Source organism: Conger conger, chromosome 8 (assembly GCF_963514075.1).
Source record: "Conger conger chromosome 8, fConCon1.1, whole genome shotgun sequence".
NCBI lineage: Eukaryota > Metazoa > Chordata > Actinopteri > Anguilliformes > Congridae > Conger > Conger conger.
Window position 1 is genome coordinate 40,150,257 of NC_083767.1, and position 13,131 is coordinate 40,163,387.

At 46.3% G+C, this 13,131-nt stretch overlaps 1 protein-coding gene across 3 annotated transcripts in view; it reads left to right on the forward strand.

The window, feature by feature from the left end:
* The window catches only part of syt1a (synaptotagmin Ia), a 252,729-nt gene that overhangs the window by 82,373 nt on the left and 157,225 nt on the right, over window positions 1–13,131 (forward strand). For all 3 annotated transcript variants that reach the window (XM_061252641.1, XM_061252640.1, XM_061252643.1), the window contains exon 2: window positions 10–70. The gene's annotated coding sequence lies outside the window, so the exon portion shown is untranslated. The remainder of the gene's footprint in view (window positions 1–9; window positions 71–13,131) is intronic.

The window sequence follows — 13,131 nt, forward strand, 5'->3', positions numbered from 1 at the left end:
TGTTTGCAGTGAACCCGTGTCGAGGAGAGACAAAGGAAAGCAGTAAAGGCCACATCAATTAGCCAGCATTGTAAGTAATTATTTTTCGCTATTTTGTGTCATTAACTGCCAATGGGGTCAAAATGTGACAAGGACAGAGTGCTATGTTGTATAGAATCCAATTAGACAGCATATTTCCTTAAAATAAAATGAAAAAAGTTCATTCAACCTTCATGCATGTAGAGCAACACATGATCGGATACTCCTCTTATAGGTTCTATAGTTTGAAGACTGGCTGCATTATATTGTTCTCTTTTAAATGGAATTCCATAATTAGTGTGGAGCCTGTGGCTTTACAAATTGCTCAGGAAATGCCCTTCTCTCTGTGCTAATGGATAATGAGAGATGGCAAGTGTAACTTCATCTGATTAACCACAGACAAGGAAAGGCTCAAAGAATAATTCAGTTAAATTTGATGCTACTTTTCTAATATCTATAACAATCTGTGTTTGGAGTTCGGGCAGGTTGAATATAAGCCGTAACTCTTTGCTGGATGAGTTTAGTGTTGAATATACTGTAAGGTGCCACCGCCAAGCCCACTTTGGTAGAGAAAAATGTCAGTTGAAGACTGAAGAATTATTTTCTATTTTCTAAACATCTGTTTTAAACCTCAGATGAAGTGAGCCACAATGCCCTGGTCATATTGTTTTGTCTGTTGGTTTGGGTTTTTATGGGGAGGGATTGGGCACAGTGTTGGTTACCAGGGTCTGTTCTGGTGGTTTGATGGATAGCGCCCCATGATGAATGGAGATACCTGCTAATGCCCCAGAGGGTGGGGTGGGGGGAGTGTGATTGATGCAAGGTGCATCCTGTCACCGACACCGCCCAAAGACATGTTCCCAGCACCCAACTGTCCAACCAGATCTCCCGGTCTCATTCTATCAGCTACTGTATTAATCACGGTCTTCTACGGTCACTGCGTGTGGAACACGCCTCAGCTGGTGTGCAAATATCTGCTGTGTTGCTGTGGCCGCAGCACAGTTTTCCATTTGTCCTTTTTTACGGGAGTGTATTATCAGTGCTTCCCCCTCTCCTAATCCCCTCAACTCGTGGGATAATCCCGGCCGTGTTTCCCCACGGAAGAGAGCCTCTCCACATGTTCGCCCGGAGCGGAGGTCATGAGGCCACTGGGTCTGTGTATCTGTGGGCCCGCTGCTTTAATTCACGTCTGATACAAAGACGGATGTGTACTGCCCAGCTCTTAGTCTCCGGGGCATTATGGGAAAGCTCCCGGAGGACTGGCCCTGCATAATGCCTGCCATTGAAATGTGTTTGTGCCCCAATGCATCACACACATCTAAACGCAACCACTTCTTTTGCCCTGGTAGCTTGCATAGCATACCGTGGATGTTAGCCGTTAGCTTCACGGCCCAAGGTTTTCACATGCGCCTGGTAAATTAAATTATCAGATTGTTATTGAGGTACACAGCTGTTCTGCCTACAGTATGTAGTGTTAGCCAATCGATATTTGTTTTTATGCTGAAATACAGTTTGTCTGAAATGGGTTTATGTATGTTAAGTATGTTAGCTTAAGATAGTGTACTGTTGTGTGTTGAACACCAAGGTCATGGTCAGAAGTACTACTGGGTATAGTCCCGACAGTGTTGTCATGGCAACACCGCTAATAAAACACCAAATATTAAAGCTGTAAAAAAAAAAGCTGTCAGCAGCATAGGTAACCCTGTAGTAAAATAATACTGTGAAAGGTGTCATGTGTTACATGCCCTTGAAAATTGAATTGAACAAACCCCAAACTGTGTTTGTGAAGAAAAACTAAATAAATAAGGTCATAGAATCCAGAGAATATACAGTATAATGATATGTACAGTACTGTGCAAAAGTTTTCGTCATAAACCATGGAAAGACTGAGCACAGCAACAAGACACAAGGTAGTTATACTGCATTAGCCAGGTCTCTCCCAGGCAGAAATTTCAAGGCAGACAGGGGTTTCCAGATGTGCTGTCCAAGCTCTGTTGAAGAAGCACAAAGAAACGGGCAACGTTGAGGACTGTAGACGCAGTGGTCAGCCAAGGAAACTTAGTGCAGCAGATGAAAGACACATCATGCTTACATCCCTTCACAATCGGAAGATGTCCAGCAGTGCCATCAGCTCAGAATTGGCAGAAACCAGTGGGACCCAGGCACACCCATCTAGTGTGTGGAGAAGTCTGGTCAGAAGTGGTCTTCATGGAAGAAGATGAGTCAAAATGTGAAATATTTGGCTGTAGCAGAAGGCAGTTTGTTCACCAAAGGGCTGGAGAGCGGTACAAGAATGTGTATCTGCAGGCAACAGTGAAGCGTGGTGGAGGTTCCTTGCAAGTTTGGGGCTGTATTTCTGCAAATGGAGTTGGGGATTTGGTCAGAATTAATGGTCTCCTCAATGCTGACAAGTACAGGCAGATACTTATCCATCATGCAGTACCATCAGGGAGGCATCTGATTGGCCTCAAATTTATTCTGCAGCAGGACAACGACCCCAAACCAATGTCATTAAGAACTATCTTCTGCATAAAGAAGAACAAGGAGTCCTGGAAGTGATGGTATGCCCTCCACAGAGCCCTGATCTCAACATCATTGAGTCTGTCTGGGATTACATGAAGAGACAGAAACATTTGAGGCTCAAAAATCCACAGAAGTTTGAGTTCCTTCAAAAACTGTGTGCAAGTATACCTAGAAGAATTGATGCTGTTTTGAAGGCAAAGGGTGGTCACACCAAATATTAATTTTAATTTGATTTAGATTTTTCTTCTGTTCATGCATTTTGTTAATTGATAAAAATATTAACATTTCTATTTTTGAAAGCATTCTGACTTTACAGAATTTTTTCACACCTGCCTAAAACTTTTGCACAGTACTGTGTATATATATATATATATATATATATATATATATATATATATATATATATATATATAAAAACGGTATGAAAACAAACAAATGTGAACACCGTTTAACTACAGCCTAGAGACTCTTTCATCATGCCTGGGTTTAAACTGGTCTTTCTCTGCTATATATGACTTGACAAAGTAATTTTGGGGGAAAGTGCCTCTTTTTCAATCTCAACCTGTCAGATCTTTCTGATATTTCGCACCCATAATCTTGTTGGTCATTTCCTGACATTTTTCATTACATTTATATCTGGTACCAGGAATCCATTTAGTTGCCCTTCTTTGTGCTGGAGTTTTTCCATCATGTCTTGTAGTGTGGTATCCTGCGCTGTGTACATAAGTGTAGACTGAAAAATGTGCTGTGTACATAAGTGTGGACTTAAAATTGCGCTGTATAGATAAGTGTGGACTGGCACATGCGCTGTAGAACCTCACTGAAACCTCAAATGGTTTACACCCATTCACTTTTACTTATACTCATGTCCATTAATGCTTGCTTTATGCAATATATCCCGGCATCATGCTGGGCTGTTGTAACTACCACACAATGCCTGCTTCCTGACAGACCTTAATGTACTCTTCCCGCCTCAGTGTACTCCCAGATGTGTATTGAATCCAAACTGGATGGTTTCGGGGCTTGTAACCGTGACACCCATGTGAAACGTGAGCGGGCGATGCATTAGGCTGATTCTGACTCAGGCCCCACTCTCAGTCCTGCAGCACAACAGGCCCCACTCTCAGTCCTGCAGCACAACAGGCCCCACTCTCAGTCCTGCAACACAACAGGCCCCCTCCTCTCACGCTCCTCTCTCTGGGGAGCGTGAGGGCACTCGTGCCACGGTGGAGGGCTTTTAGCGTCTCCCGCTTTAGCTGCAGCTCTTATGGGAACGCGCTCCTGCCCTGCTGTATTTACCCCGCGCTCCTGCCCTGCTGTATTTACCCCGTGCTCCTGCCCTGCTGTATTTACCCCGCGTTCATGCCCGTTTCTACCTTCCCGGCCTCGCTCCTCATGTCTCAGTCCTGTCACCGTGCCGTTTCATCTCACGGTGATCGTGTCGGTGTGCGCCCTGCCTCCCCGGTGAGGCTCGAGTGGAGTCACGCTCAGCTGTATGGACTGAATGTATGTACAGATGGAGAGAGAGGAGTGAAGGTCAGGCTAGCGTCATCTTTTTACTGGCAGATCATGCCATCACTGCACAGGGGGCTTATCTGTAAAGAAAATCTTATTTTAATCAAGAAAATCACCATGTCTGTAAAAAACCAGCACCAAAATTGCACAAATACATTACTGTATGTGTCCTTGAGAGAATGGGTCCTGTAAGGTTACTGAATGTATGTTACTAAATGTCATACATTATAATTGGGACTACGTAAAGGGCGTTTTGGAGGAGAGTGTGTACTAGTGCATTATTTGATCATTGCGGTTGTAGTTTGAATCTATATATCCCTGTCAGTTTGTGACTGTTTCTAAAAGCAATGGTGCTGAGACTATGCACATATTTACAGTTGATGCTCTTTAGAGAGCATCAGAGGTACAGAGGTACAGACATGGTGTAATAATGAGGGAGTGCAGAGGTACAGACAGGGTGTAATAATGAGGGAGTGCAGAGGTACAGACAGGGTGTAATAATGAGGGAGTGCAGAGGTACAGACAGGGTGTAATAATGATGGAGTGCAGAGGTACAGACAGGGTGTAATAATGAGGGAGTGCAGAGGTACAGACCCGATCTGATTGGTCTCTGAGGCGTGTTTAAACAGGTGGGGGCGCTGGCGCGGGTGGTAGTGGACGCTGGGTTATGTAAGGTCCTGGCAGAGAGCGGCGTTCTCCTCCTCAGCGTCAGACCGCGGTCGCAGTCGCGGTCTCTCTTTGTGTGCGCGGCTGATGGCGGGAACGCCGGCCGCGTGTAGACCTATTGACCGGGCCGGGGGAACGCCGTGTTCCTCAACGAGAACAAGACGGATTACTTGGCCAATCGACAGCCGGGGGCGTCTGTTTAACGGGGCTCTCGCGCACACGACCGGGCCTCTCCGGGCCCCGCGGCCGACCCGCTATCCTCTGCCAGCCAGGCCCGGAGCCAAGCCCAGCGCCCTGCTCCCTGGCACCGCCAGCCTGCCGCGCGTGAGAGGGGTCACGTTTACACAGGCCTGCCGGAAACCCTGCCCGTTAAAGCAGCACAGAGAGAGCAGGCCCCACCTGCTCCTACACCCATCAATCAATCAATCGATCAATCAATCAATCGATCAATCAATCCATTTTTATTTGTATAGCGCTGCTTTCGTTTTTTTTGTTGTCACTGTAAATATTTCTGCACTACCACCATCGCTCCTGAAAATATAATGTACCATCAGCACCACATCAACACAGTCCCTCGTCCCTCTTGTCCTCCGCCCTCGGCGCACCCAAACAAGCGCTTTTAACAAAGGGCCTTTGTCACAAAGCAGCTTTACAGAGAAACCGGTCCTCAAGAGTACGCCAAGGGCAACAGTGCCAAGGAAAAACTCCCTGGCTAACAGGAAGAAACCTTGAGCAGAACCTGACTCAGTAGGGGAACTCATCTGCCGCTGGTTGACACCGGTTTGTTGAAAGAATGGTTTTAAAAAGAAAAACAGATGAATAAAAGTACGTAACTGTTCAATTAAAAAGTCGAAGCAGAGATGAGGTAGAGGGATGGCATGAACGCCAATGGGTGGCACTGTCAGGCCAGGGGACAGGCTCGGTGCTACACTGACGGCAATGTACAGTACCCTCCATTATGTTTCAGACTACGACAATGAGGAACTATGTGTGTGTAAAGTTCTGTCATTTCTACATTGTGCAAGCGTGTGAAGGATATTCTGAGAACCTGCTCTTTAAGCACATGCGCATTGTTCCATTACAAATGTAAAATTGTGCCATACAAAGTCAGATGAAGAAAAAATATCTTCTGTGTATCCCAAACAATATGCAGGGCATCGTAGACTGAATTATTAGTCTGATTAACCGGCTCTGTTATAACTGTGAAATGGCCGTTTCATCTGGAAGGTTCTACTGACGGCACTAAAGGGCCGCCCACCGAACTGCATGCCCCTCAGCCTTTTGTGTAATCTCTCCATGCCCTACGCGTGGGCAGAACTCGATTCTGTAATTTCTGCTTGAAAAGCCCACTAATCCAGCTTTCCTGGAGTGGGCTCTGCTCAAGTACTCCTGGTCCATTAGTTTGTGCGTTCATAGTGCTGAATCCATGAGCTCTTCTCTGCCCGCCCTGTAGAAGGAGAGATGGTAATGAACACATTTTCATTACGAGGCTCCATCGAATAAATAAATAGATAACCTGCCATTGGGTTTCCTTTGGCTATAATCCTTCATTACACGTACATTACATACTGTCTGTGCATCCCCATGACTTACACAAGCTATACTGATCAAGCAGACAACTGATGCGGACTAACCACACCAACCAACCGCTCGATTTCACGTGTAGGAAATTTGATAGATTTACGGCAATGATATCACGGATAGTCAAGATGGTGAGTTAACAGAAGGATTTAATGTGTGACTGAAATATGCTATTGGAAACACTCCATACTTTTTATAGCTTCTGTAAACGGTGTTGTTCAGGGGTATTTTTGCATGCAGTAAAGTGACTTATTCAAATTAATGTGCATATATAAAAACATAATTTGTGCAAATGAGATGCTGTCCAGACCAGGGTCAATGTGCATTTGAAATGCGTCCGCCCTTGACTCCTGCCAGGTCCTTACGAAGAGAGACTAAAAAATAAGAAACAGAATGATTCTCCTGCATCAGTGGTCAGCAACCCTGTTCCTGGAGATCAACCATCCTGTAGGTTTTCATTTCAACCCTAATTTGGCACACCTGACTCGATGAGATACCAGCTCAATGAGATCTCTAGCTGTTGAATGAGGTGTGCTTTGTTAGGGTTGGAGTAAAAACCTACAGGATGGTAGAACAGGGCTGGTTAACACTACTTCATTTCAGAAAGCAGCCTAGTAGATCTTGCTTTGGGTATTGTCACTCTGGTGTGGAAAGAGTACTATTTGTAATAAGTATCTGACGCAGGTCTGATGCTGACCATAGACGCTGAGCGTATGCGAAAGCACCAGAATACTCTGGTGACGCAGGGGTACGTGGGCCATTGGAGGACTGTCGTGTGTCACCTAAAGCCTGGTAGGTCACGCATCAGAACATAACAGCCTGTTTGGATTGAGATGAAACTCAAAAATGTTGAGTAATTGTAATGACAGTATCGGTGATTATTATTTCTCCTGACTCACCTGTCATCAATACACATTCAGTCTGTGAGATAAAACACTATTCTGCAGAGAAAATTAAACGGTGAAACGGGCGCAATGAATAATAATGATATTAAAATATGTTACACACATACTGTAGTACACACAGGCAGTTGTCTTATAGCCTAATTAAATTAAAAGCTGTAGGGAGCTGTTAGTCTGAGCGCATGTGTCTGAGCTGTTTAGTGATCGAAAGAGCAAATGTTGTCTTCTCAAACTCACCCTGAATGAAAAGAATTGTTTTAAAAATCAGCCTCTGAATTCATTCGTTTTACGAGGGTTTCAGGGCAAAAATGACAGCTCTACTCTGCCCGGGGGTCAGGTTGCAGCTGAATCAGTCATGAGTGCACACAACATACCCCATCCCTCTGTTCCCTCATGCAAATGCCAGAGCAAAATATCCACAGAGCAGGGCAGTCATGACCGAACGGCTGTTTGCGGATCACGTGTTGTTTTCCTTGCATAAATTATCCCAGTTGCTTGTGTGTGTGTGTGTGTGTGTGTGTGTGTGTGTGTGTGTGGTCTATGTAAGTGTGAGTGCACACGCGTGTGTGCATGTGTGTGTGTGTGTGTGTGTGTGTGTGGGTGTGTGTGAGGGTGTGTGAGGGGTAGGTGATTTCCTGCTGGGGCAGAGGGAGGTCTCCATGGCAACTGAAGTAAGGGCCCTGGGCACCGGCTGATGGAATTTGGCCCCCCCTCTCCTGATCACAGCTGACGACTCGCTGAAGGAGCCCCTCCCTCCCCTCACGGACACAGAAAGCCGCGCTCACGCAGAAGTTGTTTCTGAGGAGTTCACTTCCCTGGAGCCCAATGCGTCCTCCATCTTACAAGCAGGACCTCTCACTGGGTTAACAGAAAGTTCTATTTTAATCATGCCTACTAGTGTAGCCAGTCAGGCTGCTGGGGTGGGATTGCTTTTTTTGCTGGTTGAAGTTTAGCTGTCAGATCGCCTGCCAGTCCCCATCATCATAGAAAGCACTGTTCTTAAAGGGTCTCAATGCAGCCATATGTGTGCATGAGTGCAATACACTGTCCCAGTCACATACCTTTTACTCATTATATTTCACACATCTTTCATATATGTATGTCACTGTTTAGGTTAAGTGTTTGCACCATTATTATTATTTGTATGATTATTATTTAGCAGTACCAGAGAATTGATTGCTGCAAAGTGCTTGAAATTTCTGAAATGATAAACAGGTTCTGAGCACTGTATAGCATGCTGTTATTGAAATGCCACACAGCACAGCCAGAGAGAACACACACACACACACTGTCTCACAGCACAGCCAGAGAGAACACACACACTGTCTCACATCAGAACACACACACTGTTCAGTCTCACATAAGAACACACACACTGTTCAGTCTCACATCAGAACACACACACTGTTCAGTCTCACATAAGAACACACACAAACTGTCTCACATCAGAACACACACACTGTTCAGTCTCACATCAGAACACACACACTGTTCAGTCTCACATAAGAACACACACACTGTTCAGTCTCACATCAGAACACACACACACTGTCTCACATCAGAACACACACACTGTTCAGTCTCACATAAGAACACACACACTGTTCAGTCTCACATCAGAACACACACACTGTTCAGTCTCACATAAGAACACACACACTGTTCAGTCTCACATAAGAACACACACACTGTTCAGTCTCACATCAGAACACACACACACACTGTCTCACATCAGAACACACACACACTGTCTCACATCAGAACACACACACTGTTCAGTCTCACATCAGAACACACACACTGTTCAGTCTCACATCAGAACACACACACTGTTCAGTCTCACATCAGAACACACACACTGTTCAGTCTCACATCAGAACACACACACACACTGTCTCACATCAGAACACACACACTGTTCAGTCTCACATCAGAACACACACACACTGTCTCACATCAGAACACACACACACTGTCTCACATCAGAACACACACACTGTTCAGTCTCACATCAGAACACACACACTGTTCAGTCTCACATCAGAACACACACACACTGTCTCACATCAGAACACACACACACTGTCTCACATCAGAATACACACACTGTTCAGTCTCACATCAGAACACACACACTGTTCAGTCTCACATCAGAACACACACACACTGTCTCACATCAGGACACACACACTGTTCAGTCTCACATCAGAACACACACACACTGTCTCACATCAAAACACACACACTGTTCAGTCTCACATCAGCTGTACAGCCAGGCACAGGTAAATGGGAAGCTTTTAGGTAACAGCTCAGACTCTGCTAACAGACTCCCCTGTGTCATCAGAGGAAATTTGACTAGAAAGGGCCCTGGAAAGCTCTAGGTCCCCTCTGTCAAACAGATGCATCACTGCAGCCCTCCCTACACACAGATCACAGTGTACCTGACTCTGTGAGAGCCGTGTGTGTATGTATGTATTTATGAGTGTTTCTGTGTGTATGTAGTTGTGTATGTGTGTGTGTGTATGAGTGGATGTGTGTGTGTGTGTGTGTGTGTGTCTGTTTGTATATGTGGGTGTGTGTGTGTTAATCTGTGAGTGTGTCTATGTGTGTGTGTGTTAATCTGTGGGTGTGTCTATGTGGGTGTGTGTGTGTGGGGGTGTATATGAGTGGATGTGTGTGTGTGTGTGTGTGTGTGTGTGTGTGTGTGTGTGTGTGTGTGTGTGTGTGTGGATTTAGCTGCACTCTGGGCTCTTTGTCACACAGGAGATATGTTATGTGACCCACTCAGCCAGCATCGGGCTGTGGGTACTTAAAATAAGCCTCCGTACCCCCTATCGATTGGTATCCCCCCCCACTCTTTTCATCTTAAAAGCCAGGGAAAGTGACACACTGAAACTGCCCCCCCACCAGAGCTGTTGGGAGCTATTTGGGCAAATTGCACAGAGCCTGGCCTCTGAGACAGAGTGCACTCTGGGAGAAGGCAGACGTGCCTCGGCTAGTCGGAGCACCGAGAGGCTAAAGGTGGACCTGCAGAGAATGCTGGGTAGTGTCACAGTGACACTGGAGCACCCAATCAAGCAGGGGAGTCCATTTTGGCTCTTTCGTTGATGTCCTGTTTCTAATTAACTGGCTGTCGCTGCCTCCTGAGAGAGCTGGACCTCTTGACCACGTCTGCATGCATTTATGCATTTAGCTGCTGCCACTTGATTGGCTGATTACATATTTGCAATAACAAGCTGGTGCACAGGTCTACCTGATAAAGTGCTCACTGAGTGTGTATGTACATGGCATGAGTCTACCAGGAGCTGGCAACATCAAATTATGGGTCGTTTGAGCCACTGTATCCATGGTATCTAAATGCAATGCAAATCCAAATACATGCAAATGATTCAAATATCGAGCTGTTTAAAAAATCTCACGTGAATAACTTTAAATTCTGCGAGTGTCTGAAGGGTTGTGGGATATGACAGATGCTAGCAGTGCAGGTGTATTGAGATGCTAACAGTGCAGGTGTATTGAGATGCTAACAGTGCAGGTGTATTGAGATGCTAACAGTGCAGGTGTATTGAGATGCTAGCAGTGCAGGTGTATTGAGATGCTAACAGTGCAGGTGTATTGAGATGCTAACAGTGCAGGTGTATTGAGATGCTAACAGTGCAGGTGTATTGAGATGCTAGCAGTGCAGGTGTATTGAGATGCTAGCAGTGCAGGTGTATTGAGATGCTAACAGTGCAGGTGTATTGAGATGCTAGCAGTGCAGGTGTATTGAGATGCTAACAGTGCAGGTGTATTGAGATGCTAGCAGTGCAGGTGTATTGAGATGCTAACAGTGCAGGTGTATTGAGATGCTAGCAGTGCAGGTGTATTGAGATGCTAACAGTGCAGGTGTATTGAGATGCTAGCAGTGCAGGTGTATTGAGATGCTAACAGTGCAGGTGTATTGAGTTTGTGCTGTTGCAGACGTCTGTGTCTGTGTTGGCTGATTATAAAGTGCGCTGTCGGAAGGGTCTGACATGCAGCGTAGTGTAATTCATGTGCGCTCCGTACCCGTTCTTCTCCCAGACGTGTCAGGACTCGCCCAGAACAGGCCAGGGTAAGGGTGATGACATGTCAGATCGGGGCTGAGAAAATGCCTCAATACCTCCCCCCCAGCTGAAGGCCGCTGACGGCCAATCCTGAGCCAGTGGGTGTGGCCTTCTCACCCAACCAAAACAGAGCGCTCCCTATCCCCTCCCCTCGCCACCAGGTCTGCATGAGAGAACCTTCCTTCCAGGGACACCGTCGACCCACATCTGTCTCGTGCTCGTAGGAGCAGAAAGCGGATGACCCGCGGAGCAGAGCCGTGTGCGTTAGCGCACATTAATGATGGCGCGCTCGCAAATGCGCTCGCTGAAACACGTCCAGCACCGCGACTGGGAAGGGCTCCACGCACCCATTTTACATATGGCCTTTTATGTGTTCTTACAAAAGACTTCACACAGCAAATCTAGAATTATTGTACATTTGAAGAAGTACAGTCATTTAACGCAACATTTTTTTTTACGACCAGGCTTTGGTAGTGATATTCCCTTGTAAAGGTGGGTGGTTCAATGAAAAAGTTCCGTTGGATGTACTTTATTCAAAAGAACACTCACTGAGCACTTTATTAGGAACACCTGTACACTGGCTTATTCATGCTATCATCTAATCAGCCAATCATGTGGCCCGCAGTGCAATGCATAGAATCTGACAGGAAGGTCACCACATATCACAACAGTGGTATGCAGAAGAGCATCTCTGAACACGCAACGCGTCAAACATCTAAGTGGATAGGCTACAGCAGCAGAAGACCACCGCTCACTGAGTGTAAATCCATATTAAATGACATTTTTTTATTTGTTGAAAAACTCAAATCAATGCCCAAACCTAAATTGCTAAAGCAATTGAATTAGAGTAGTTGAGTAAACTGGCCGTAATGCTAACGAGCGTGAGCTGCAAGCGGGCGCTTCCTGTTTGGCGGCGGCGTTAGGACCGTGAGTGAAGGCTGGCTCTGGGCATTGTCCGGCTCCCTCGGGGCCACGCGGCGGCCATTGTGCGCGGGGGGTTGCTGTGGCGATGGCGGGCGGAGTCCCGTCCCCCCGCCGTCCTCTGTGCGGCCGGGAGATAACGTGAGGCTTCGTCAGCATCCGCGCGTTAATTCAGCCGCCGGCGAGCTGACATTTTAAACCGCGCGCTCCCCTGAAAGCCGCGCACGATTCGTATTTCCGGTCCGCTTCATGGACACCAAAGCCTCGTAATTCTGCAGGGCGGCAATCTGGGTAATTGACTGTCTGAGCGAGTCTGCTGTTTTTTTAATAACGATCACCGTTATCTGCTGTAAGTACACGGGGGAACTGCACTGTTCGGGTCTTATTTTTGCGTCGATGTGCAGTTCTGCTTATTCTTAGAAGTGTGAATGTTGTGACGCAAATATTGAAAATAACAGCACTAGGAGCACAAGACAGCCCAGGAAAATCATTTTTGTTCCCTAGCAACAGCGCACAACCTTTATTTTTATCTATCCCAAAGGTTGTGTTCTCTTCTTACTGAGCGAATGGGATTTTGAGAACAGGGTCTTGGGCCTGGGTTCTGTGCGGGACAGAGAGGTTCAGGATCTTGATGTCTATGTTCTGTGCGGGACAGAGAGGTTCAGGGTCTTGGTGTCTGTGTTCTGTGTGGGACAGAGAGGTTCAGGGTCTTGGTGTCTATGTTCTGTGTGGGACAGAGAGGTTCAGGGTCTTGGTGTCTATGTTCTGTGGTGACAGAGAGGTTCAGGGTCTTGGTGTCTATGTTCTGTGGTGACAGAGAGGTTCAGTGTCTTGGTGTCTATGTTCTGTGGTGACAGAGAGGCTCAGGGTCTTGGTGTCTATGTTCTGTGGTGACAGAGAGGTTCAGGGTCTTGGTGTCT